This window comes from Oxyura jamaicensis, chromosome 3 (genome assembly GCF_011077185.1).
Source record: "Oxyura jamaicensis isolate SHBP4307 breed ruddy duck chromosome 3, BPBGC_Ojam_1.0, whole genome shotgun sequence".
Lineage (NCBI taxonomy): Eukaryota > Metazoa > Chordata > Aves > Anseriformes > Anatidae > Oxyura > Oxyura jamaicensis.
In genome coordinates this window covers 11,197,727-11,223,703 of record NC_048895.1, presented here as the reverse complement: position 1 = coordinate 11,223,703, position 25,977 = coordinate 11,197,727, and the positions used below count along the sequence as shown (strand labels likewise).

The following is a 25,977-nucleotide window of genomic DNA, read 5'->3' as shown; positions in this document are numbered from 1 at the left end:
TACCTCTTTGAAATAAGCCCTTTCTTGCATAAATGTTACAAATATATTTTCTTTTCTGACTGAAAAAAAAAAAAAAAAAAAAAAAAAACACTTCTACATTTTATTATCTTAAGCTATATTGCAATTTTCTTGCATTATATCATGAGGGCTATAATTACTGTGAAACAGTTGACAAGGCTTATTATCTCCCTTTGTTGATTTCTTTAGGTGACACACTAAGCATTCCAATAATAAAAGCATGCCGAGTATTTTAGTTCTTTTAAATTTCATCTCAATAAAACTACATAATGTACACCAACCATCTGGTCTTTCAGGAAAAGCTTAAATGTGTCATAAATAAGGTCCTGATTCACCAATGTCATAATCTAGTTTTATTCCAATCTAGTTTTATTGATCAAAATAGAATTAAGCAGAACTGAAAGTGGAGCAGTAATGTAAGAGCCATGATGGTCCATGGCAACTAGTTAAAGAAAACTAACGATTTTTCTTTTTAACTCAGGACATTTGAAATATCCTTAAGCTACATGTTTTTGCATCTATATGAAAAGGGAATTTCTTTAAATGTAGTCAGTTTTATTTTCATTTGTATACATGTCTCTGAATGAATGCCTGATGGCAGGAAGTGTTTGTATAACTATCTATTCAAGCATTTTGGATTTTTGTGTCTTGTTCTGATTTTCCAGTCTCCAGCAAGGTACATCTTTGTGGTTAAACTCTTAAATAAGAAAGTAGCTAACATCTCATGAGATTTTGGCACAAATTATATCCAATCAAAGGCTAAAAAATGAGTTACATGGAAAAGCTGGAAAAAAAAAAAAAAAAAAAAGATTCTTGTGCAAGTTCCACTTTTCTACTCTTGACCACTTTTTAAAAACTATGGGAAAGACTTATGTCAGTCTGTTTCTTTACAATTGTTGTCACGGTACAGATGAAATGTGAAATAGAGATGAAAATGCTTTAGAAAATTTGAACAAAGTTTTGTGTTTATTAGGTTTCCACTTCCAATAATATAATTAGTTATACTTCTAAGCATGTATTTATAAAGATTTCAGCTCCTTATCTAATACAGTAGAAAAAATGTTTCTTTTTTTTTTTTTTTAATGCCATTATTTCTGTTCTTCAGTAACTTCTGATTTCTTCCAAAAGCAACTAAAAGCTATGAATAAGAAATTGTATATTTCACATCTAGCAACGCAAAAACTCTTTTTCTAAATTTGTGTTAATAATAACTGATGTCTGAACCCAGAATATTCTGTGAATTATTTTTTCAATAAATTTAAGAACTTACATAAGAAAGATATTCACCTGTCAGTGAAGGCTCATTCATACAGCAATGTGGATGACACTGTACACTATCAGATAACTTTCCATATACCATTTTTGATGCTAGTATCTTTAGTACATGGCTGCAAAAAAAATGCTTAATTTTTCCCAGATAAGTAATTTTGTAATATTCTGTCACAAACATGAAATATAAATTTATCCTAGATATGGATGGTTTGTGATCGAATGCAGAGTCTGGTAACTATAATTCATCTATTTTCTGCTTTATCTTGGCTCTTTAGATTAGTTAACATTCCAAAAGTCTACCAAGCAAATCTAACGAGATTTTTTTTTTGTAACAATATATACATATAACGTAATATTATATATACATATATATATATACACGGAGGAAAATAAAGAAAAAATATGTTGTTGTCATCTCAATGACATCTCAATGTCATCTGTATGTTCCTAGACTTCTCTCTGCTTTGTTTGAGAAAAGTATAATGGAATGAGGAATGATGAAGTGTTACCACAGTTTTTAGTAACTTGCATAGGCTACAGAACACAGGCTAAAGTTTGCAGCAATGAAGTAAGCCCAATTCCTTTTGCATCAAGTGAGTGACAGGTCTGGAGTAGTACCTGCTTGCTGCTGAAAAACACAGCCCCTTGTGAACAGTTAAAGGATGTTCCTCAGCAGTGACACAATTCCATTGCCAATCACACATGGAGCAAAGTTAATTGACAGAGACTGAAACCTAACCCAGTATTGTTACAGCAATACAGTATTCTTACATAGACAGACTGCCTTTACATTTGAATGTACCAATTTATGCTTATTTAGGCTTATGTAAAATGGAGTATTAGTGACATCAAAATTTCATAGGTGGTGATTTTGTTTTAACAAAAGACCATTTAAAAATAAGTGTCACATATCATAAAAGAAACAGTTAAAATGTAACTGGCTTATAAAGAATTGCATCCTCCTGTACTGAGTGTACATGTCCAGATGTTAGCAGCAAGGAGTTTGCAGGGGACTATATCAGGAAACTTTGGGGCTGCCCCACACCAGACATAGCTGGTTCCAGCCACTTCCAACAGACTCACCAGAAGACACAGCCCAGCACCTCAGCCACTCTGTGGCACCTCTGGGAAAACATAGTTAGAAAGGGCAAAAACACTGGACAGGAGGAGAGAATGAAAAGAGAAACAGCAGAGGCAACACCACCATCAGAGAAGGGGGAATGAGCAAGCATTTGGGTGGGAGTTTGGTCTTTAGCCAGGGTTAACCCACCATAGCTCCCGATTATTTTGTTCCAGCGGTTCTTAGTGAACGTATTCAAGTAGAAATTTCAGAGTGACAGAATGTCTGAAGGAAAAGGGAACCTGTGGAGACAGTATAGTCTAGCCCTTCTGCACAGAGCATGTTGTTCAGGACTGTGTCCAGCTGGGTTTTTAGTATCTCCAAGTATGCATCTTCACAACCTCTCTGGACAACTTGTGCCAGTACTCCGACACCCACACAGTAGAAAACTGTTTTTTATATCTAAAATGAGATTTCAGTTTGTGACCCTTGCCTCTTGACCTGTCACTTTCACCATCAAAGAGAACAGCCTGGCTCTGTCTTCTTTACTACCACCCATCAGGTAGTTATAAATCACAGAATCATAGAATATCCTGAGTTGGAAGGAACCCATGAGGATCATCGAGTCCAACTCGTGGCTTCACACAGAGCTACGTAAGAATTAAACCATATATCTGAGAGCACTGTCCAAACACTTGAACTCTGGCAGGCTTGGTGCCGCAGGGAGCCTGTTCTGACCAACCTTTTGGTGAAGAACCTTTTCCTAATATCCAGTCTGAACCTCCTGTGACACAGCTTCATGTCATTCCTTCAGGTCCTATCACTGTCACTAGAGGGAAAAGGATCAGCATCTGCCCCTCCATTCTCCTCATGTGGAAGCTATAGACCATGATGGGGCCTCCTCTTCTCTGATATCAACAAAGCAAGTGACCTCAGCTGTTCCTCATACATCTTCCCCTCTGAACCTTTCACAATCTTTTTTTTTTTCCTTCCTTTGGACAATCTGTAATACTTTTATATCCTTATGTTGTGGTGCCCAGAACTGGACACAGTACTCAAGGTGAGGCTGCACCAGCACAAAGCAGAATGGGGCAGTCACTTCCCTCTACCAGCTAGCAATGTTTTGCGTGATGCACCCCAAGATACAGTTGGCCCTTTTGGCTGCCAAGGCACACTGCTGGCTCTCATTCAGCTTGCTGTCAACCAGCTTGCTGTACCCTTTCTGTGGGACTGCTTTCTAGCCTCTCATTCCCCGTTCTGTAGAAATACTCAGGATTGCCCTGCTCCAGGTGCAGAATCGGGTGCTTGCTCTTGTTAAATATTCACATGGTTAGTGAAGGCCCAGCCCTCTATTTTGTAAAGATCTTTGTGCATGGCCTCCCTACCCATGAGGAAGTCAACAGCGCCTCTTAACTTAGTATCATCTGCAAAATTACTTAGTATTCATTGAAGGCATTCATCCAGATTATTTGTAAAAACATTGAAGAGGACTAGCCCTAAAATGGAGTCCTGGGGAACCCCACTAGTGACTGAACACAAGCCAGATATAACCCCATTTATTTAAACTATTTGGGCTTTACCAATCAGCTGATTGATCACCCATCCTATTATGTATGTGGCTAGCTGTATGCTGGATATTTTGTCCAAAAGCATACTGTGAGAAACAGTATTGAAAACTTTGCTGAGATCCAAAAAGATTATATCAGCTGGCTTCCCTTGGTCAGCTAGGTGGGTAACCTCGTCTTGAAGGGAAATTAAGTTAGTTAAACAGGACTTTTCCTTCATGAACCCATGGTTCTCTCTGAATTACGATTGAACTGTCTTCCACGTGTTTTTCAATAACTCCTGGAATAATCTTCTCCATAAATTTGCCAAGCACTGAAGAGAGACTGATAGCCCTGTAATTACCAGAGTCTTCTTTCATGCTCTTCTTGAAAACCGGGACAACATTTATCCAGTCACCTGGGACCTCTTTATATTCCCAAGACTGCTGAAAAATAATTGAGAGAGATCTCACAATGACATCAGCCATCCCAGCACCCTGGGATGAATCCTCCATAGACCTATGTGCAGTCCACAGACCTCTGTGCATCCAGCTTGAGCAACAATTCACATACAACCTCACAGTTATTTGGGAGTTCATTGTTTCTACAGTTACTTTCCTGCTACTCAGGGCTGTGATGCTCCCAGGGCACATCATTGGTGTTGAAGACAAGTAAAGAAAGCATTAAATGTCTCTACTTTGTTTATTTATGAGGTGGCCATCCTCATCAAGTAACAGACCCATGTTATCTCAATGTTATCTCTGTTGCCTTGTCCACACTGCCTATCCCTCCTGAAAACGTTCTTCCTCATCCATCCCAGGAGGCTGTTGGCCTTCTTTGCTGCAAGGGAACCTTGCTGACTCATGTTCAACTTGGTATCCACTAGAACACACAGCTCCTTTCCTACAAGGACTTGGCATTTTTAGTTGTTTCATGAGTTTCCTGTTAGCTCACCTCTCCAGCCTGTTAGTGACCCTCTGAATGGAAGCACATGCACCTGGTCTATCAGCAACTCCTCCCAGTTTTTCATTGTCTTCAATTTGCATACACATGCATAAATTTACTTCCTGAGTTAAGCTGAGGCTTTCAGCATGTTTCCTAGAGTAACTGCAGTGTACAAAGATTTGACATGCATATCATTCCTGAACTTCACAATGTAAGTGTTTCATATGTATCATTCTTATCTTTCTTTTTAAAGTTTGGAGGAAATAATGAAAGAAATAATTTCTTGAAAATTGTTAATATATTCTATTGATAAGAATGGGTAAGAAGTATCTTTAATCTTTTCTACAACAGTAAATTATTATTCCTTTACTGATGGCTAATTTATTCCAAGTGAAAATGTGCTGAGCTTAAAATTAAGACTTCTTAAAAGTTCACTCAAAATAAGCAGCATGTGAACCAGGTTGGTATTCTTTTAGCAATCCAAGAGTGTCATCTGCATGAAAGCTAGAGAGGAGAAGTTCATGGAATTTACTCCTACAGAAAATGACCTGGGCCAGCAAGGGTAAGATTACAGCTTTACAGCTGTATTTGGGAACACACAGAGTTTAATCCAGAAAAAAAAATCTATTGGTTTTAAATTTCAGTACTCACTACAGTGAATACGGAGTGCTTGTAGACTAAGCCTTTGTGGTGACACAGGTAGAAACATTCTATGTGATGTCATTTCCTAAGTACTGAAAGAGGAACAAGGCAGGCTAAGTTTTGATCCCAAGATGCCATGTTGATTATCATTTTTTTCTTTTAATTTGATATGACACTTAAATATTCGGAGCAACAGTGTTCTTTAGATGTGATAGACAGAGGTGTTATAAGTCCAAGGGAGGTCAGTAGCAGATCTTCTTACAAAATAGCATTATGTAGAAAACTGTACTAGAAGGAAAATTAACGACTGTTCTTACAAATGGATGGCTGCATGCAACTCCTCTGAGAAAGTACACCATAAATGTTGTAAATATTTTTAACAGTGATGAGAGCTGTCCTCCCAGAGTATTCAGCTTTTTCATAAGAGTGGGGTTGAATATGATTCTGGCAAAACAAAACAAATCTACAAGAGATTGTCTTCTGTCTCCAAGTTTACATGTGTTTTTTACTCACACAGTCTTTACGTATAACCATATTAGTGAACATAATGCCATGTTTGTGGAAACAAATACTGCTATTATGGCATGGAAAATTGCAGACATAATAACATTGTCACATTACATTACTACAGAAATGTTCTGTGCCAAATTACAGGGCAGTGTCAACACTGTCTGTTACCATAAGGGAATAATGTATTGGTGTTGTGTTTGTAATGGTATAGCTAACACTGTGTCAACACTTCCATTAAAATCTATTTCTGAAGAGTTAAAACTTCACCATGAAGTCTCTTCTGACTAGGAAATTGACATTTTCAACCACTGTGAGTAATAAAACTTAAAAACAAAACAACAACAACAACAAAAATCATTTTATTTTGACTTTTACCACAAAAAATCAAAAGCCCCCATTTGAATGGCAAGCTGTGTTGAAGTTACAGGTTCATTTTTTCATTTTTTTTTTAATTTAATTTTTCATTTTTTTTTTTTTAATAAATAAAAATTGGTTGCATTATGGAGATACTGCTTCTCAGCTAAGATATATCTGTAACCATAATTAGATTTTATTGCAAATATGTGGGCAAGGAATTTGAAGAAGACCTACTAGGACAAGATGAAATCTATTAGCTATATAAGCTAAGTTGTATAAAAGCATATTTGCTAAGAGGCTGGCCAACCTGATAATAAGAGAACCAGGGATGTAAATAGTTTAAAATGGAGAAGACAACCCACAACAAAGTGCGGAAGTAGTAGACTGGGCTGACAAGCAAAAGGGGAGTTCCTGAGAGGAGGGAATGAGTCAAAATGCAGGAATACAAGCTTTGGACTTCAGGAGAACAGATTCCAGGCCAGGGTCTGCTTGGAAGAATTCCATGGGTTCCATGTTCTTCATGGGATCCATGTTCTTCAGGGATCACTTCCTCCAAGCTCAGGAGCAATTAACTCTGATGCACAGGAAATTAAGCAAATGTGGCAGAAGGCAGGAGGAGCTCCTGACAAAACTCAGACATCAGCATGCAAGAGGTACATGCAGGGCCAGGTGGCACAGGAAGAATATATTAACACTGTCTGTGCATGCAGGGATGGGGCTAGGAAAACCAAAGACTTGTCTGGCAAGGGATATTGAGGGCAACAGGAAGATCTCCTGTCAGAAGTGAAAGAAAGTGCAGGAAAATGTAGGCCCACCACTGAATAAAGTGACGGGACCTCATGGCAAGAGATATGTAAGAGACTGAGTTACTCAGTGCCTTCTTTGCCTTGGTCTTTACTGCTAAGACTGGCCATTTAGCACTTTCAGCAGTCCCGGTTATCTGAGAACAGTCAAAGGCTGGAGCAAGACTTACCTGTGTGGAGAAAGATCAGGCCAGGGAACATTTAAACCAAGTGGACATGCACAAGTGCATGGCACCAGATGCGACACATCCTTGTGTGCCACTGGTCATTGTGAATTTGCTCTTGATTATTTTTGAAAGGTCATGGCTGCTGGGGGCTGTTCCAGAGAACTGGAGAAAAAGCAAGTAGTTCCCCTGTCTTCAAGAAGGAGAAAATTACAGACTAATCAGGCTAGCCTCACTGCCTGGAAATGTGATAGAGAAAACCCATCTAGAAGCTATTTCCAAACATACTAGGGGCAAGAAGGCAAGTAGAAGTAGCCAATATGGACTTACAAAGGATAGATCACGTATGTTTTATGACAGTGGATTCATTATTTCAATATTTGTAATTTTCTTGCTAAGCAAACAATCTTTGTTCTGACTTGCATGCTGAACATTCAAAATTGGGATTGAAGCAGGTATCTTTCCAGAAAGTCAAATAGCAATTATCTCAGATTGAGCACACCAAACAGTAGATACTCTTGGCTGTTATCGAGGATAGATCAAGAGCTTCCTTGTGTTACAGGGCATTGTAAAAAAAAATATATATGTGTGTGTTTGTGTATATATATATACATATATATATAGTTAAAAGTTTGAGAGATTTGGATGTTAGAGTATTTGGTGTTATACAAATTCCAGAAGGGATTGAATAATTCTCTTTTCTGTGTTATGCTTGGAGAGTGCGTTAAGTAATATTGAGGTTATAATTTGAACTACAAAAAAAAAAAAAACAAAAAAAAAAACTAAAAACAACTAAATATTGAGTCAGCAATTCAACTTTTGCAATAAATGAGCAGTTTTATAAGCACCAATCTTCTCTGAAGTACTCTGATCAGAACAGGTGCATTTTTGCACTGAATGAGGCAAGAGTCTTATACTATGTGAACATGCAATTAGCAATTATGTCCGTATCCAAGGAGGGATAATTAAATATTTTACACAGAAATGTACAGGTGGCTTTCCCTAGGTTTATGGTACTTTATGCTTGAAATTTAACATTGTTTGTATATGTATACTCAGACACACTAAAAAAGGATATTTATTATTTTCACTTAGCCATGCAGCAACTTCTTAGTTTTCTGATCATATGGTGATGACATTGGATAGTCATTCTCCTCTCACAATGTCTTTCTTCTTCTGAAATGCAAATTTTAGGGTGATATTCACATAATCCCTTTTACATATCAGTCTGGTGTTAACCAAATGATTGATTAAAATCCTTTTGGCACATATGCCTTCTTCGCCTCAGTCTTTAACGGCAATACCGATTGTTCTCTGGATACCCAGTACCCTGAACTGGTGGAAGGGGATAGGGAGAGAGATGTGGCCCTCACTATCCATGAAGAAATGGTTGGTGGCCTGGTACGGCACTTGGATGTGCACAAGTCGATGGGGCCGGATGGGATCCACCCGAGGGTACTGAGAGAACTGGCAGAGGTGCTGGCCAAGCTGCTTACCATCATTTATCAACATTCCTGGCTATCAGGGGAGGTCCCAGTTGACTGGCGGCTAGCAAATGTAACGCCCATCTACAAGAAGGGCTGGAGGACTGACCCGGGAAACTACAGGCCTGTCAGTTTGACCTCAGTGCTAGGGAAGCTCATGGAGCAGATTATCTCGAGAGTCATCACGCAGCACTTGCAGGGCAAGCAGGCGATCAGGCCCAGTCAGCATGGGTTTATGAAGGGCAGGTCCTGGTTGACGAACCTGATCTCCTTCTATGAAAAAGTGACGCGCTGGGTGGATGAGAGAAAGGCTGTGGATGTGGTCTACCTTGACTTCAGCAAGGCTTTTGACACTGTTTTCCACAGCATTCTCCTCAAGAAACTGGCTGCTCTTGGCTTGGACTGACACACGCTTCATTGGGTTAGAAACTGGCTGGATAGCCGGGCCCAAAGAGTCATGGTAAATGGAGTCAAATCCAGTTGGAGGCCGGTCACTAGTGGCGTTCCCCAGGGCTCGGTGCTGGGACCGGTCCTTTTAAATACCTTCATTGATGATCTGGATGAGGGCATTGAGTGCACCCTCAGTAAGTTTGCAGATGACACCAAGTTAGGTACGTGTGTCGATCTGCTTGAGGGTAGGAAGGCTCTGCAGGAGGATCTGGAGAGGCTGGACCGATGGGCCGAGGTCAACTGCATGAAGTTCAACAAGGCCAAGTGCCGGGTCCTGCACCTGGGGTGCAATAACCCCAAGCAGAGCTACAGGCTGGGAGGTGAGTGGTTGGAGAGCTGCCAGGCAGAGAAGGACCTGGGAGTGATGGTTGATAGTCGGCTGAATATGAGCCAGCAGTGTGCTCAGGTGGCCAAGAAGGCCAACAGCATCCTGGCCTGTATAAGAAACAGTGTGGCCAGCAGGGCTAGGGAGGTGATCGTCCCCCTGTACTCGGCTCTGGTGAGGCCGCACCTCGAGTACTGTGTTCAGTTTTGGGCCCCTCGCTACAAGAAGGACATGGAGGTGCTCGAGCGAGTCCAGAGAAGGGCTACGAAGCTGGTGAGGGGCCTGGAGAACAAGTCTTATGAGGAGCGGCTGAGGGAGCTGGGCTTGTTCAGCCTGGAGAAAAGGAGGCTCAGGGGTGACCTTATCGCTCTCTACAGGTACCTCAAGGGAGGCTGTAGCGAGGTGGGGGTTGGTCTATTCTCCCACGTGCCTGGTGACAGGACGAGGGGGAATGGGCTAAAGTTGCGCCAGGGGAGTTTTAGGTTGGATGTTAGGAAAAACTTCTTTACCGAAAGGGTTGTTAGGCATTGGAATAGGCTGCCCAGGGAAGTGGTGGAGTCACCATCCCTGGAGGTCTTTAAAAGACGTTTAGATGTAGAGCTTAGGGATATGGTTTAGTGGGGACTGTTAGTGTTAGGTCAGAGGTTGGACTTGATGATCTTGAGGTCTCTTCCAACCTAGAAAAGAAAATTCTGTGATATATTTCTTTCATGTTTATTAATTTACTTAGCTGTTCAGGATATTGCATTTTTTGGACCTTTTGACACCTAGATTGTAGGGTCATTCTTAATGCTACTTTTATGAGAAGTATATACACAAAAATAAGAAGTTTAATTAAACCAGTGACCAAAACCTAAACTAATCATATGCGTCACTGAATAGTACTTTCCAAAATCATAATTTTCTGGCTAAGTCTGCAGTTGCTAGCTAGCAATAAACATATAACCTGTTATTAAGAAAAGGGATAGAAAATTCCTCTGAGTACTTTACAACATTTGATTTCCATTTCCAGGAGCTGAGAATTAAAAATCTGTCCCTCATAACGTACCAGTCTAAATACTTCATATGATTATTTTGCCATGGAGGCTTACAGTACACAGGAGAAATAAAGATAGCTGCACACAAAATTACAGTACAGGGCAAGCTTCTGGAATGATCTGATTGAAGAAATCTCAATTTGTTCATTTTATCTTATCCAATCACTCTCTATAATGAATATCAAGATCCTTTGGTGACAAACATCAGTGGCCTAATTTGTAAAAACGTCAAAAGAAGGATTTCACACAAGCAGTCTTGAAAATGCAGAAATGTTGAGGTGTTTAGGAGAATTAGAAAAACTGTTAAAAGAACAAGGAAGGCAAGAAGTGCTACCTGGGAACCATGGCTGTGGAACAAGATTTTTAATATATGTCCAGTCTATCAATTATGTAAGTTACCAGGCATGCTTTTCTTGACAGTCTGAAAACAAGTTTTAGAAATTTTTGTTTATATAAAAATTCTGGAGTAGTCAAATGACCGTTTAGGTATGGATACATACCTAAAATAGTTAAGAAATTTCCAAGCTCCTTAAAATAAATAAATAAATAAAAATAAATGGAAAAAAAAAATAGAGAGAAAAAAGATTGTTTGATAGTGACTGTAGAAACTCATGTATGTGAGAATATTTCTAACAAACAGTAACAAGGAAAGCTTCAAGTGCGATAATGTGATACAAAGGAAACCAAAATGAAACTCAAGGTAGCCAGAATACATTTTTATAGCTGTGCTTGTAGCTCAGATAGAAGCAATTATGCAACATTTCTGGACTACTCAGAGGTATTTTCTATTTCACAATATTAAAAATGGAACATAGTGTCAGAAAATTGCAAACTTCTCTGCCTCTGGAGGAATCAAGGGAGTAATTAAATTGAATTTTGGTATGTCAATAATATCTTTCTCTTATTAATGGAGTAATAATTTTGTAAATCAAATTGTAGAAGTGTTTCCAGTGTCATAAAGGTGAAAATAATTAAGGGGTAATTAAATATATTCTCATGGAATGAAAATTGTTCTGCTGGGTATTGTTAGATTCCTTTCTCTTGAACTTTCAATTATTACAATTTAATGACATGCTATGTACAATCCAGTCTGAAATTTAGAATCTATTGCAAAAGCTATTCACATTATAGCTATTCACATTATAGCATAGTGGATAAATATTGTCACTGTTCTCTCTCATAGATTTCTCTGAAAAAATATACGAATACAGCCTTGCAAGCTGCAACATTCCAACAATATCATGTATTAATATAAATTTTAGGTAACTAGTAGGTTTCTGAGCAAGATTAATCATTATTCATGGCACAACTGCAGCAGAAGTTTTACTTCCATACTTTTGCCAGTCATTCCTTTCCAACAAGCCCCCCTAGAAAAGAGCAATGAGGAAGTGCTATTTTTTAAATTTATTTTTAATAAATGAGAAATGCAAGGATCATAAATGGTAGGAATGAAGAAAAAGCTTTCCCAAGCTGTCTCTTCTATAACCCATAGTATGAGAAGACCTCAAAGTACATACGAGGAGTTTAGTAATAGATATCTATCTTATGTGTAAGATATTTAAGTACAATAGTACAATGATGGGTGACACATCAGAAAAGACTGAATAGTTTTGCCTTTCTAAAGTCTGTACAACTGGACTCAGGTTACTAAGGCAACCTGATCTTCCCCAGCATGTATTCTTGCTTGACAGATAGATAGGTAGGGTAGATTCTAAGTAACAATAAACATATAAGGAAATCCTGTACTCATTAAAAAAAAAAAAAAAAAAAGATTTTGATACCTTCTTTGGAGTCCTCTGTGTTTTCATTTTTTGTCAGGTATTGTAGAAAACTGAGGCAAATAAAATACTTTTATTAAAAGTTTAAAAAATTACCTGAATCTTATTTGGATAAATCAAGGTGTTCTGGAGTCCAAATTAATGATCTGCGCAATTCCTCAGCAGCAGAGAATGGAAACATGCACTGGTGTGTTCTTTCTCATAGATTTCTCTGAAAAAATATACGAATACAGTCTTGCAAGCTGCAACATTCCAACAATATCATGTATTAATATAAATTTTAGGTAACTAGTAGGTTTCTGAGCAAGATTAATCATTATTCATGGCACAACTGCAGCAGAAGTTGTGCCATGAAACATGCATGAAACGTGCCAAGAAACATGCAAGGCAAAAAGAAAGATAATTCAGGCATTTTTGTAGTTTTCATGCTTTTATTCTCTTCCTACTCTACAGGATGGATATTATACCTGTTTCTGATCACTTATTACTGGTGATTAGATGGAGCTGGCGGGCCAATATGAATGAAATTTCAATGTTCTTCCTAGCACATACATCTGTAAACATGCTTATTCTCTCTTAATATCACATGTGATGTTTAAGATCCTTCAGTGTCTCATTTTGACTGAAGCTTATGAATCTTGTACACTGGTGTTTGTATGAAAGTCTTTGTAGCCATGTTCAACTTAGGTATTTCAGGAAATTTTGAAAGAAGGAAGAAGGTTTAATAGTAACTATGAAAATAGTGTAAGAAGCATTACATTTATGGGTAAAGGAATTTTACCATATTTTAGTCTCTGCTTGATTAATGAAGCCATCCAAAATACAGTCCCAGCCTGAAGAAAACTGTTCCATATTAAAAGTGGTCAATACTTAGCTTTGGTTCTGACACTCTGGATTTGAAGAAAATATGGTGAAGAACATTTAACGTTCATGAAGCTGGTGCCCACAAAGACAATTCAAAAGCTGTATTAAGGATGTTTGTTCATTTGTTGCTAATTCTGGAGGAGTGTTTGTGCAGCTAAGCTTTATGCTATCACTCCTTGTAATGAAGCCATACTTCCAACTGAAAACAGACATACAAAGAAGCACTTCATTTCACTGTAAGCATCCACACACTAAAAAGCACTTAAAATGCATGACATGCAGTGTTCAATGTCAAAAAACATTAATATTTACAGATACCATTTGCAAATCATCATAAGCTCTGAGTCTGTTGTACTGTATAAGGAAGCCTTGTCTGTAGTGTGTGGTGTTCTAAAATTCTCTGTCTTTTAAACAGTGAAAATCTTCAGAAAAAAATCTGGTAAAATCAGTGGGCTGATGCTTGGGTTATATAAAAGATTTTACAGAGAGGCCAGAGTACCTTGAATTTGGGAACTTAATGCCACTCAGAAGTATTAGCTGTGGAGGACCACTACCTCTTTTCCAGAGATCCCAAAAGTAGGAGATGATGTTGCTTAGTCCCACTAAAAAGCAGGTTTTTGATCACTTGTATGGTAAAAACATTTCAGTGTGCTGGGTACAAAAGGTATGCATATGCTTTCTAAAATAGGACAAGAGCAGACACTTGCTACCAGCAAACTGGAATTTAGTTACAATCCCAGTCTCAAATCATGACTTCAGTGAGCAATTTCAGTATGTTGAAATCCAAAGTGACCACATGTGGTCATACAAAGCATTTTTCCTGTCCCCCCACTGTTAAACAGAAATATGCGTTAGAGTTTTTGAAATAGTTTGAAATACTTCCTCCTGTGTTTTCTTTCCTCTTTTGATCCTATCTTCTGGATGTTAGCCTGGGCTCAGGTTGATTACTTTTATAGATTTTCTTCTGGTCCAGTGGTAATTATAGGTTGGCTTTCCTGCCTGGTCAAAAAAATAATCAGAAAGTTGATTTTAATCACTGATTTTGTAAGTGACAGATGGTCATATCTTTGCTCATGTTAGTTTGTTTGCTTTAAATACTGTGTTACTTGGTGCTTACTGAAAGTACCTTTTTTTTTTTTTTTTAATTTCATGAACTTGAGTTGTAGCTGGTGTCACATATCTAAACAGGTTTATGGCCAGCTCATGTACCTGGTTTTGACTTTGGGCCAGAAGTCTCCTGCAGAGAATCAAAAAGACGACAATGTTTTGTCACATCACAAGAAGCTGAAGGGCCTTTTCTGTCTTTTTCTGTTCCCCATATTGTAGAATTATCCTCGTAATTAAAGTCCCCTGTCCTCTTTCTCCTTCAAGTAATTGAACGTCACTCTCCTGGCCCATAAATCAATTTTAGGATTGTCTTATTTCTGTGTGTATTAAACAGAAAAGGCTTTCATGTGTGCAGTGAATATAGTACATTTGGAACACAGTGGACATATATGGGATACGCACAGCATATAAACAACAGTTACTCAGAATTTTTGAAAAACATCAGAACCCCTGCACAAATATCCTGACATTTTGCATGAGCAGCAAACTGGACACATTTTAAACACGTCAGATCTACTATGCATGAATAAAGCCATGTGTATAGCTATTACACAGGTTTCTAGGCTGCACAAAAGTGTTCATCTCAGAACACATCTGCTAAAGATCCAATATGCATATGAGTAAAGGACAAGTTTGAGATTCAGAATCTCAAAATCAAAAAAAAAAAAATGTTCAAGAGGCCACTTACTTCTTACTTAGATCTGTTTGGTAATCTCCCATGTTTTCTTTGGCCAAGTTCTATCATAACCTTGAGTTCCATTCTTTCCTGTTTTATTCAGTCTTTCTTATTATTATTTTATTTTGTCTGCTACAAGAATGGGGACGCATTTTAATAGCCTTTGTTCAGTAATCCCTGAGGGGAAGTCTTTGTGGCAGAAAAATATTCAAAATGATAGTATCTCTGTAATTGAAAGCACAACCAGGAATAAACAAAAAAATGTTTCCAAATTGGCTGGACAAGTAGTGGAGTGTCAGATCAAGTTCATATACTTTCAGAACAGAGTGGATGTTACTTCTGTATAGCAAAGGCCTGAAAATTACACAAAAAAAAATCACAATTCTGGGAAGATTTTATTGAACAAACATAATCCTATTTCCCCCAGAAATTCTACCCCAAAGCTTTTATCTTTATAGCCTCTACTTGCTACCAATGTGTATTACTACTGATATTTAATCTGAACAATTTAATGCAGCTTTACTGGGTTGACAGCCAACTTCAAAGAAAGCATTCCATCTCTAACGCAAACAAATGCACAGGGACGAGATACTTTCACTGAAGATTAAACTTTTCCTGTGGATGATACAGTATGACAAAAAACAGGGAAAAGATTGTGGGTACTAGTTAATAAGCCTATAATAGAAATGCACTGCATTGTAGTTTCAGATATCTAGAAAAGGTATTTTTCATAATTTCACTATTTCTGTACCAGGCTGTTTTTTGTTGTTGTTTTGTTTGTTTGTTTTTTGAACCTGTTGACCAAAAGATAGGTAAGTCTTCTAAGGAATTCCTCCAGCTTGCTTCTTAGTCCCACTCTCTAGAAATTTCAGAATGAAGAAAGGAATGAAATTATGTAATATTTACAAAGCTATAAAATTATTGCTGAATTCATTTTTATTTTTATTTTTTGGAAAATGTCAGGTTTGAAAGTCAAAACTGAAGGGTCTTCTCTGTATTTAGAGCAGGAACAGCATCCTGAATGGCAAAATAAAGTTCTCACAACACCCTGCTAATGTACATAGAAACTCTCCAAAAATAGGAATATTGCTCCTTTTTTAAATTTCCTTAAACTGCTGATTGCAGACATCATCCAGGCTCCTTGTCCTTGCTTCACCCTCCATAGGACTCCTTTTTCTGCTTGAGTTTGTCCTGGAGCTCCTTGTTCATCTATGCACGTCTCCTGGCATTTTTGACTTCTCCTTTGGTAGGGTGCATCTCTCTTAAGCTTGGAGGAGGGTATCCTTGATATTAACCAACTTTCATGGGCCCCCAGGGCTTTGTCCCATGGTATTCTATCAAGTAGATCCCTGAAGAGGCCAAAGTCTGCTCTCCCAAAGCCCAGAGGAGCGAGCTCGCTGTGCTCCTTCCTTGCTGCCCTCAGGATCCTAAACTGCACTATTTTTTGGTCACCAGGTGTATATAATAAGTTACCAGTGTTGGTGGAATTGTATGTCATATAGTTTTTAAAACTTGAAAGTGTAGGAAAGAAAGCATACAAGAATGTAGAAGGCAATAGGCAATGATAACCTTGCATGTAAGTGTTTTGGGCATTCTTTTGGGCAATACCAGTTAGTTTGGAGTAGAGTTCTAAGTGATTTTAATTTGTAAATGGGAGGGACTACCAACTTGTAATCATAGAAGGCATTGGGAAGAAGCTGCATAGGATATCTGCACACAGCCACTTTCACTTAAAAAAAAAAAAAAAAAAAAGTTTTGCATCACTCTATTAAATTACAATTGCATTAAAAAACAAAAACAAACAAACAAAAAAAAAACACGGAATGGGAAATTTAATCAAGGACCAATAACAAAACTTCGGAAAAATCTTCTCTGCCATACATATGTACCAGTAATCCCCTTTTCATATTAAGATGTCTTCTAAAATTCTCAATTGAGCTTCTGGTCTTTTGACAGTCTGAACATTTTTTTATTTTTATTTTCTGCTTCTTTATGGATGGAAACTGCTGAAAAAAATATAAATCCAATGATGTTTTTTGTGAGTTTTCACATTGCAGATGTTCTGTTTTCTAAGCAGTTATGTGTAAATGCAGACATTCATTAGATGGATTCGTCTAGCTGGGAAAAGTCTTCATCTTTCTGGGCAAGTAGAAATGAGAAAGGAAGTACAGAAGAAATCTCAGGGCTCACTGAAGGCTTTTCACATTTAACCTTCATTTGCTTTTTCATCTTACAATTCTTTATTGTTATGTGGAAGTATGTGGTTTAGTTCTTGAAGCAGAGAAGTGATATCAATCCTTTAATAATGACCCTTGTTGTATACTGCCAATAAACAAAGGGGAATCATGGTAATCCACTCCACTGTGTTATTATGAGTCATTGCACATTGCTCATTCTTTTTAGTGTAAATCTCATTATAGTAATAAAATTATTGAAGTTAAGAAAAAAAGCATTTCTGAATTTTGCAGAAAGTATAAAATCGTTAGGTATTAGATATCACTCTGTCATAGATAGTAATAAAAACAGTTAATAATCATGAGAAACACACATTCTTGACTAGGCTGTCTCTGTTTTGCCAAGGCTCAGCTTTTTAATATATAAATTATTTAACCTACACTTGTCTTTAGAATATAATTTTTTCATTATGTTCAGTTTAAATCAGTTTAAAAAAAACGAAATTATTCAAAATAATATTTGTTTCCTTTGCCATCTGTGCTGTAAAACTTTTTATTAGTACTCTTGTTACATTTAGATATAATATGATTTATCTCTTCCCTTAGCTTAGTAAACATTTGGGTAGTAATTCTCTGTAGTTATTTATGACTGGACTTGGGGCTGTTTTCAAGCAGTTCAAGACCTTTATTTTTTTCTTATTGGAGTGGCATAAAAAGGCCTTAGGTCAAAATCCAATGTATCTACAGAGAGACAGTGTAATTACCTTACAAAGACAGAATGTAATGGTACTTTTGGGATGGGAAGTCTCCTCTATGTCCCCAGCCCCCAGGTTAACAAGATAAATGAACAAGAACATGGAAACAAAAAAGGAGATCAAAAGTTTTCTTCTGGCTCTGCCTATATTGACATGGATAATTGTCAGGATTCTCAGATAGACTTTGGTGGTGATGTGTCCCCCACTCACTATCCACAATGGCTTTTCTGCCAACATAGGTAGGGTCAGTTTGGGATTCATTCCTATGGGATGTAAGTAGAAGACATAGTATAATACTGCAATATTTTGAGAAAGTTATAGTCTATCCAGACTATTGTCTGGATACAGATTGAAGAGTGTAACTTTTCAAGGAAAATCTGTCAAACCTTAGAGGATATGTCAGCATTAGCATAACAATGAACAATTGTGTCCACTCCAAACTAGCAGCAATATTTCATATCTCTTTCTGAAAAACATCCAATATACTATGACATCTGGGACCTGAGTTTGTAGGCAATAGATACATTACAAAAAGATGATGCTAGCAAAGTATATTATTCAACTCCAGAGTCTATTTTTATGTGCACTTTTTTTTCTGAAGGGTTCTGTGGCATCTCAAATGAATGTTTCTGTACTGTGCTGCCCATTCATATTAACATTTAAGACAGGTATTAATGACCTTATTTATAAGAACATATGTGTCAATTGTGCAGACACTGAAATAAGCATGCAATGATGCTGTGGCTATCATGATCATCTCTAAAAGTTGTTTCATTTCAGTGCTGATTTTTGCCCTGTGTTTATGCCGTGGAATGTCAATTGCAACAATCAGACTGGAAGCAATTTCTTTGATGTTTTTAAAAGTAGGAAATAATTTTTCACCTATCTGAATGCCAGTTTGCTGAGTGTAAATTAAAATGTTCCAGAACTGAGACTGGCAATTATTGCCAATTGTAACTTGAACGGCATGTTTTCAAATTAGTATTCCTAGCAGGGCTTTTTTTTCCTTCTTCTTGCAAAATGTAGCTCTTATTTCATTGTATCAGTTTAAACTGGGAGAGATGAATATAGTGATCAATCAGAGTTAGTAAAAAAAAAAAATAATAATAATAATAAAAAAAAATCATCTGATATTATATTTTCTTCATTTCTATCTTTTTTGGAATATTTCCCAATCTGCTTTTCCCTTTGGCGTATTTCAGTCACCTTTATGGACCAAATTGTACCTTGATTTAAATTATTGATAAAGCTGTCTTAAATTCAATGGGAGCAAGATATAGGCAGCTATCTTTGTAGAGTGCTGTGAGTACTATCAACACCTATTGAGACTGAGGCCTTCATTGCTCTGATATGCTTAATTTCCAGGGTTGAATGTGCAGAGCCTATGCCTAAATATGGATCTGCTGCGTAGCTGTATAACCAAGGTATGGCATGGGGCCATTATTAAATTTACTTTATGCCTCTGTGGTTCCTGGTAATGCATTCTCTTTTACTGAGAAGACATTGGAACAAGCTCCTCAGGCAAAATATCCATTAAACATTTTTCTTTAAAGAAAAAATCTTCTGCTAATCTGCTGCAATTTATGTTTGCCTTGTGATTCTGCAGCCAAGCCTGTCAATAAAACTGTGTTAATCGTTAGGAAGTTAGTGGCTGTATGCATTCAGACATCCTACAAATAACACTCCATAACTAAAACAATATTCTAAAAGGGTTTTGTTTTTCTCCTGCATGGTTAGAGTCTTGCAGCATGTTATTTTTCTCTCCTTAAAAATCCTTGAGTATTTTGTCTGATGAAATAACTGTTCTTACAGTGTGCTTTTTTCTTTTATATAGTGTAGTTTAATGATAGAAAATGGATGTCTCACAGATAAAATTACATACTACATGCTACTGTGTCCTGTCTCAAAGATTTAAGCCCTGTAATCTTTTAAAAATTGATCATTAGTCACTTACCATCCATAATGTTACTGTTACCTAAAAACTTGGAGAACTGTTAAATTCAAAAAAAAAAAAAAAAAAGAGAGAGAAGAAGAAGAGGCATCAGGTAGCACTTTGTGGGAAAACCATTAGAAATGAATAGGGAGTGGATAAAAGTGCATCTTATAAAAGGTTTCAAGACCCCAGAAATCCAAGATGGGAAAAGAACTTTACATCCATTAAAATATATTGCGTCAATTTTCCATGTTTTGGAGATCTACTTAAGTCTGTGGACCTTGAGGTGTAAACCTTATCACTTCATAAAAAAAAGCTATAACTCCATTCCAATTTTGAATAAGCAACTTGTTTTCAATTGTATTCTCTCATACTTGAAATCTGTGTATGTTGCTCATCTGAGAAACTTCTTGTTACAATGTTAATGAAATACTATTTTAATCGCTATTTTGGAGTTGGGCATCTCAAGAGTGTGATGGTTTCTATTATAGTATTATTATAGTATTATAGTATAGTATTTTAGTATTTTTTTATGAAAAGGGATAAATTCCCATATCAGACAATTGTGCAAGTACAGGGTAACTGTCACACCCAGCGAAGTTTGCTCAAGAGCCAGATTTTTTCAGAAGACATGATGAATCAAGTTAATAGCAATAGCTAGCATTTGCTCTCTTTTTTTTGGCGTTTTTGACTGCAAGAATATGCACTATCATGTGCAGTGAACAATAGTACACTGTTCATATAATTCGTATCTTGCTTTTTTTCCCCAATTATTTCTAAGTTCTAGGAAGGATGCTGAGAGTAACTTGTGGCATCTGAGGACAGGAGAACTTACTTTTTTAACATTGCTTTTAGCTAGTGAAGTCATTGTGAAGAGCCTATCAGACCATGCTCTATTTTACATTATTCTCTTCTGATTATTTTTTTCTGGTTTTGCCTTTCTGTATCATAATCAGTCCAGACACTACTGTGATGGATTCACCCATGATTTGTCTCATCCACTCTTCACTACTGGCCAGATAGCAGGTGCTTCTGACGAGAGCTTGGAGTCTGAGTATTTCTGCTACCTATAGGAATTACTGAAATTTAAGAGATGTACTTGCATTTATTCCTGGGTTAGCTTTTGTTTCTTAAGCAATGAAGTATCTAAAGAGTTATATAGGGGAAGGGTGTGTAGTCTTAGTTGTTCTAATTTCATGCTGGGTGGTGAGAGCACAGGTGTGTTTTACAGTCTTTATCAAAATAATGAGAGATCTCATTCTTTAATACCTGTTTACAACTTCCAGTTATCATGGTTTTTGTCTTCTAATGTAACAAAAGTTGATGCTTTACGTTAGCTACAGAAGTTCTTGATATTTTAATTAAATGTTGTTTCTGATAAGCATTTTAACCCATGGTACTTTACATTGAAATTTCATTTCACTTACAATTCAGTAGATATAATTTTCAGGGTACAATTGCAGCCTTAGTAGGCTCTGGTAAGGATGGTGAAATCACTTAGACTGAAATGATTTGTAAACTTCTATACATCAAAGTGTAGCCTGCCAAGATTCTGCTCTTCCCAAATGTAGATTTCACACTGTGGGAATGCACGTGGTCAGATGCTCTCTGACATATGCTTTACTGTCAAATTTACTTTCCCTAGCTTGAGGTATTCCCATGTTAGCTCCAGGTGCCTGTTGTGGACAGCTATATATGACCATCTACAGCATCATTTTAAGTAGGGTGTTGCATCCCTGTGAAACTTGGTAAATAGCCATTTTGGGGAGATATTTCATGTTTTCCAGACAGGACAGCTTGCTGAGCTGGTTAAAAAGAACATAGCATGATGGTTGGAAGGCACCTTAGAGGTCATCTTCTTAAAATTTGATCTTAAAGATCAAATCTTTCTGCCACGAGCAGAGACACCTCCCACTAGACCAGGTTGCTCAAAGCCCCATCCAGCCTGGCCTTGAACACTTCCAGGGATGGGGCATGCACAACTTCCCTGGGCAACCTGTTCCGCTGCCTCACCACCCTCACAGTAAAGAATTTCTTCCTTACATCTAATCTAGACCTACCGTCTTTTAGCTTAAAACCATTATTGCTTGTTCTATCACTACAATTCCTGACAAACATGTTTGTATGTCTCTCTAAAAAATTGATTGGAAACAGCCGAAAGACCAAAACAGCAGGATTCTGGGAGAGGAACAAAGAGGACTGTTTGTAGAGAGTCCCCACCTGGAGAAAAATAACTTTTGGGGAGATCAAAAGCTGCCACTGCTCTCAGGGAGCCTTCTGTAAACTGAAGGAAGAATGTGAATTGAGAAGTGCAGGCATATCCTCTGATGTGAGGTTACCGAAACCAGCCTTTAACCTTTGTAATTTAAGTCTCAAGACCTGTGGAGCACTGTCATGCTACATGAAGAATGACTGATTTTCCTTTCTTCTATCTTTGCCCTCTTCCACTTAGTTTAAAATTAAAAAAAAAAAAAAAAAAAGGAAAACAAAACAGCTAGCCAAGAAAAATCCCCACACTCTGCTGCCTTTATTATTAATATATTTTAGACCTAAGTGTTAAAATTTAAGGTAATAAGTTTGAGAACAACCTAGGAAAGAAGGAGAAAGCACCTGTTTTTAAAAAGAGAAGGAGTTTTCCTGTCTGGATGGTTGTTTTTCAGCAGAGACATCAACCAAGTTTTTTACCCCAAAAGGTTGTTGCCACAAAAACAAGCTAACTTTCTTAAAACATGCCACAGAAAAATATGCTACATTTTTTTCAAAGGGCAATAAATTAGCTTCCAAAGGGCTTCTGACCATGAAAATGCTGAAATCATGTGTTTTGTTCTTGTGGTGTCCCGTAGCACTCCATAGGGACAGCACTTGTTGCCACAATGTCTTTTGGTTTCATTGCTGCTGTGTTGTTTCATCTGGGGTTTGGAAGTTGAGGCAACACTTGCATTCACCTATCTGAATGTATTGTTTTAGTAGAAATCTTTTCAGGACTTCTGTGTGTATCCTGCAAAAGACATGAAATAGTACATAGCTCCTAGGTGGCAGATAAATAAAAAGAAACAATGAATGTGTTTTAGGAGATGGTATAAAAAATTAGAGGAAAAGGTTCGTAGGTACCTCAGGCTTTAACAGTCCCACAAATGGTACTTGTTGCACAGAGAAAATTGAGGCAGCCTGACATGCAGAAAGCTTTAATCATGGGGCCTGTATATGACAACATACATCAACTTCCATGTTACCTTAGGAAAAATCAGGCAGAGACAGAGAAAAGTCTAGTGGCCAGCTGGGAAGAGAAGTGGTAGTGGTCCCCAGGTGAGCATTTTCTCCTGGGTGTCCTGTCCAGCACAGCAGGGAATCACCATAATGTCTACAACCAGGGTCATTTGTTCCTCGGTAATATTATAGCTTTCATCAGTACCTGCTCAACCTTCTTCTCGGTGGTCTTTGTTTAATGACGCATTTGCAGTTTTTACTTTGGTTGAAATTTCTTTAATCAAGGTGTAAGTTTTGCACACTAATTGACTTCCGAGCCTTGTGCACACTTGTTATTTGGTAATATTAATCAGATATTAGAATTATTGTTCGCTTTCTTTGTTGAAATATAGACTCAACAATTTGGAAGATCGCAGGAGGATGGGGTAGTGGTGGAAATCAGTGCAGAGCTAGAAACTGAAACTACAAGGCAAGAGGTTGAGGAGACAGATGAAACCGTGAGACAACAACAACAACAACAACAACAAAAAAAAAACACTGTCCCAGAGATAATGACAGAAAAATGATTCAAAGTGCAACAGCACAAGGCTGCAAGAATAAGAGTAGTTGGGATACTTAGGTGAAACCATATCCACAGTATAGCCTCAGGGTGAGCAGGTGGAAGGTTGAATTGAAAAGGCAGGCTGAAACAGCAAATGTGAGGCCTTCATACATACATGAATTAAAGCATTCTGCAGCAAACAGAAAATCCTGTTTCTGAATGTGTTCAAAAGCACTTTAGTTTTGACAGTACAGAGCAGATAGTCACCTATTTTGGGCACGAGTATTCCAGAGCACATGCTATAGTAGCATTTAATAGCATTTAGGAGCATTTATAGTAACAACTGTATGGTCTCTTTCCCTCTTCTTGCCCCTACACATCTGAGAAGCAATAGATGCAAATTTCTCTCTAAGCAGTCCATATTATATATGTCCCCAAATATCTAACTTAAAATATTAGAGAAATCAGACTATGTTCGTGCCCTGGAGAAAATGAATACATCCTTCCTTTATTTGTGGCTGTCTTAAAAACATTTGTGTAAAGATCTGAAGTGTAACTCCCAAGATCGACTATATTCATAAGGAACGTTTTGTTATGGAAATGAAGAAGTGTAAAACTGAAATTCTTAATCTACTTTTTGTTTCCTTTAGTGGGTATAAAAATGGGAAAACAATGGGAATGTGAGAAGATTATTTTTATCATTTAAATTATTTAAAATCATACATCACACAAAGAATTTGCCATTTAGAGAAAACATCAATCTGAATAAGGATAAATATTCCTGTAATTAAAGGTGAACATGGCTGTGAGGTGTTTCTCAGTGCAAAAACTTTTTTTTTTTCCTACAACAACCTTCCCATGAAAAAAAAATAAAGCTAATCCTACAAACAGGATTATATTTGGAAACTCTTGAGGCATTCCATATTGCTGTAAAACTGCTGTGCGGTTTTTCTGTTTCCATCCAGTTTGTCAATTAGCTGCTTGATTGTGCTGAGAAACAATCACCTAAACTGTCAAGACTAGACCCAGAAAACGAGGAGAAAATTCAGAACTCAAATGTATGCATGAACATACTCAGAGTAGATGTGTCCTTATTCAGCAGCAACAGCTCATTTTGCACTATAGTTCACAATAGCTCAGTGACAGGTACGTGGCGCATGTACCATGTACATGGCACATGGTTTGTAGGTATCAAATCCTGCCAACGCTAGTAACACAAGTAGTGTATTCTGCACATCTAAGCTTTTGTTCCAATGAACTTCAGCTACCAGATTCCTTCAGGTGATCTTGAAGTTGCAATTCACCTACTCCAATGTGCTTGTTAATATAACCAAAGCAGAAATGCACAAGTGCTGGTCTGCATGATGTAAATATTTCCTTTTTACTGGTTAGTTCTCAGGTAACCTTAACTGCTCTTCAGATTGTAGTTGTCTGCCAAATCAGGACTGCTTCTTGGAAGAGCTGTCTCTGTTGTTGTTATTCTGGTCAAGTTTTGTTTTATTAACTGCAGATAGATTCAGCCAACCTATAATTTAAACAGCCTTACATCATTACCTTTCTTTCTTTATTATTTTTATGAAAGTTTGCTAACTGAACACCCAAATGACTTGCCTCCTGAATGACTCTGTTCAATTCATAGCTATAAATAGCTATAGAAATGTATTTTTTTTGTTGTTATTAAACAATTGGCACACATTTACATTTAGTTACAAAAATATTTTTATGAAGTTTATTCTTATTTTAAATTCAATTTAATTATACTTGAGGGTCCCTCTAGGATTAAATAAATATAAGAAGGCAGGGCAGGTGACTGGCCTGTCTGAACAGGGAACTCCTGGAAAAAACAACAACAACAAAAAAAAACATCTCTGGAAGCAAGGTCTGGCTTCACAGAGAGATTATAGAGCTTCAGTTTGCATCTGCAGGAAGAAAATAAGAAAAGCCAAAGCTCAGCTTGAGTTGACACTGACCAGTGACACATCAGGAAACAAAACAGACTTTTTTAAATATGTCTACAGCAAGAGGAGGTCTAAGGAAAACATTGGATGGATGCTTGATGAAGATCAAGTATTTAACAAGTAAGCATGAGGAAAAGGAAAAGGAATTTAATGCATTTTTTTTTCCTCAGTTTTTAATATTAATGATGAATTTTGGGCTGCTTAGTCTGAGTTGGAGGATGATGACTGGAGGAGCAGTGACTTTCCGTCTCTGGTCACTGAAATTGCAATGGAACACTTGTAACAGCTCAATGTTCCTAAATCCATGGGGCTGAATGAATTCATCCCAGAGTACTGAAGGAGTTAGGGGATGTTACAGCTGGACCCTTCTCAA

The 25,977-nt window shown here is 37.4% G+C and overlaps 1 protein-coding gene across 31 annotated transcripts in view; it reads left to right on the top strand.

The window, feature by feature from the left end:
* The window catches only part of NRXN1 (neurexin 1), a 712,085-nt gene that overhangs the window by 349,408 nt on the left and 336,700 nt on the right, over window positions 1-25,977 (top strand). The gene's annotated exons all lie outside the window — the stretch shown is intronic.